Source organism: Phodopus roborovskii, unplaced genomic scaffold, assembly GCF_943737965.1.
Source record: "Phodopus roborovskii unplaced genomic scaffold, PHOROB, whole genome shotgun sequence".
NCBI classification, from domain to species: Eukaryota; Metazoa; Chordata; class Mammalia; order Rodentia; family Cricetidae; genus Phodopus; species Phodopus roborovskii.
In genome coordinates this window covers 10,766,069-10,769,236 of record NW_026126407.1, presented here as the reverse complement: position 1 = coordinate 10,769,236, position 3,168 = coordinate 10,766,069, and positions in this window count along the sequence as shown.

Here is a 3,168-nt window from a genome sequence, read left to right as displayed (position 1 = left end):
TTGGGCATCAGGCATAGACATGATGTACATAAATGCAAGCTGTCAAAACATTCATAAACATCAAATAAATCTAAAAGGCAAACAAACATACAAATCCCAGAACTTATTGGTTCCCCAAGGTGAACTTTAGTTTGTCATTGAGATTTTGTGAGGAAAGAATCCCTGGGAAGGGATTCTTAAAGTAGGAACCTGTGCCATGGAAGCCAGAGAACAATTGTGGGAGTCAGTTCTACCATGTGGGTCTCAACTGAGGCTCTCTCCCTCCTCTCTGATCACTCTAGCTTGTATCAAGTTGATATAAAACTAGACAGAATACTCAATGAGATATCTTGTGATGAGAACCAAGCATAAACATGAAATTAATTTACATATTTTTTGAGAAAGGATCCCACTATATGTTTTTTAAAAAGGATTTATTTATTTATTTACTATATATTCAGTGTTCTGCCCACGTGTATGCTGTATGCCTGCAGGTCAGAAGAAGGCACCAGATCTCATTACAGATGGTTGTGAGCCACCATGTGGTTGCTGGGAATTGAACTCAGGACCTCTTGAAGAACAGCCACTGCTCTTAACCTCTGAGCCATCTTTCCAGTCCTAAAGTTAATGAACTAACTGATTTTGAATTTTTATTTTTATCTGCTTTAGTGTTTTGCCATAGGTGTCAGATCCCCAGGAACTGGAGTTACAGACAGTTGTGAGCGGCCATGTAGGTGCTGGGAATTGAACCCAGGTCCTCTAGAAGAGCAGCCAATACTCTTAACAACTGAGCCAACCCTCCAGCTTCACTATGTAATTTGTTTTGTTTTGTTTTGTTTTTGGCACATTTCTGCTGACACATTTTATTGGTCAAAGCACATAACAAGGATGACATAGACTCTACTACTTTATAAAGTTGTGAATAGGCTTTAATCAGGGAAGAAAATCCACCGTGGACCTTAAAAGTTACAATGGCTTTGTTATCGGTACCACAATAAGAAGGGTTTAAGATGGTGGTAAAATCATTTCTATAATTGTTTACTATGGTGCTAGGGATCATTTCTAATACCTCTAACATGTTATGCAGGCCCTCTATTACTGAGCTACATTATAGGATCTGAAATTTTGTATTATTCACAAAATTTCAGATCCTAGAATAACACTATGTAATTTTTTAAAGCTGTAAAGGTCTTCATCCACAGTGTGTTGAGATCGTGAATCACCTCTAGGTGGCAGTGTTTGCAACCTGTGGTTTTAAACTATACTTCCAGGTCAAACATCTTTACTACACCTTTATTTCTTTATTTTAGGAAAATAACAACAAACAAACAAACAAACAAAACTGAAAAATTCCCAAGCCAGGTTTGGTGGCTTACATCTGTATTCTCAGAATTTGGAAGGCAGGAAAGTTGAAAGTTTGAGAGAATCTTGGGACCTACAGAGTAAGTTAGAGGTTGACCTAGCAAGGGTCTGACTCAAAGAAAAGTGTGGGGACCAGGCAGGAGGGGTGACACAGTGGACGGTTCATTAGATGAAGTGTAAGCAAGCACGAGGAACTGAGTTTGTATCCTCAGAACCCATGTGAAAATCTGGTGGTGCCTCTGAGGGCAGACTCAGGCAGACCTCAGAGCTTGCTGGCGGGCCAGCTAGCCAAAGCCTAGCCAAGTCAGCAAGCCCCAGGCTAGCAAAAGACTGTCTCAAAAATAAGATGGACCATGTCAGAGGAAGATAGCTGACGTGACCTCTGGCATCCACGTGCACACGCAAAGGTGACCACAGACTCACACATCACACACCACACATGTCACATCCCACTCTAGCCATGCACGCCTTTGTTCTCTTCCTTGTGAACTGAAGATCTCTGTTTGTGAAAGGTGCCTAGAAAAGAGTTAAAATGGTTTCAAGTTCTCCCTTGCTGACTTGCTTCTTCCCTCTCACAAAAGCTTATTGAGCATCATCATGTGTGCTATGTGGCCAGAAAGGCAACATCTGTGTGGCTGCCATGGAGCTGAACACCCCTTGTTGATGGGCAGATATGTTGGCTCCACTGACTCATTATGGCAAACTACACAACAAGGGACATCTCATATAGACAGTTGAGCATCTTGAGGACATTGGTTCTCAAAAGTGTGGCCTGGGTCACAAGACTAAAACTTTTTTTTCCATAATGGTAACAGGTTATTTCCACTATCTATGTGGTCTTGAATGAACACACAGAGGAACTTCCAGAGAGACCATGGCAGATTGTGACAGATTAGCTGCAGGGACTGTGACAGGTTAGCTGTAGAAACAGATTGCAATCTGGATGTTCTCTGTTTAGCTATAATGAAAGATTTGAAAAGGATACAACATAGATAGTGACACTCTTCTTATTTAGGAAAACAGATTTTTTAAAAAAGATTTTATTGCATTTGACCTGTGTGTGCATGCATGTTTGCACATGTGTGTAGAAGACAGAGGTCAATTTTCAGGGAGTTGGTTCTCTCCCTCCACCATGTGGGCTCCAAATATTAAATTCAGGTTGTCAGGTTTGGCAGTAATGCCCTTTACTGGCTGAGCCATCTCACCAGACTAGATTTATCCATTTTTTTTTTAAAAAAATAAATACATTAGCATGTATGAGTTTATTGTCATATAAACAAAGTCAATATTTTTAAACTTTCTTAGTTTTTCTTTTTCTCTTGTTTTTCCTCAACAGGGTTTTTCTGTGTAGCTCTGGCTGTAGAAGAACTCTCTCTCTGTAGACCAGGAGGGCCTTGAACTCCTAGACATCCACCTGCCTCTACCTCCTGAGTGCTGGAACTAAAGGCATGCTCCACCAATGTCTGGCTCTCAGTTTTCATTTCTAATGAGAGAAATACCAGTAGAATTTTTTTGTTCATGTCAGATTGGTAATGAGTTTGAGGGAAGCACATCTGTGAGCATGATATGGAAATCCAGTCATCATGTTTAGGAGAAAAAAAAATAGGACCACAGCATTTTTTTTTTTTAATAGTGTGATGGAGGCACTGGAGTGGTTAAGAGCACTGGTTGCTCTTCCAGAGGAGAGAACCGGGTTTGGACATGGAGGATCACGAGCATCCTTAACTCCTGTCCCAGAGAATCCGATGTCCTCTTCTGGCCTCTATGGACACTGCAAGCATGTGATACACACACAAACACATAGAAAAATGAAGGTTAAAAAGAAAA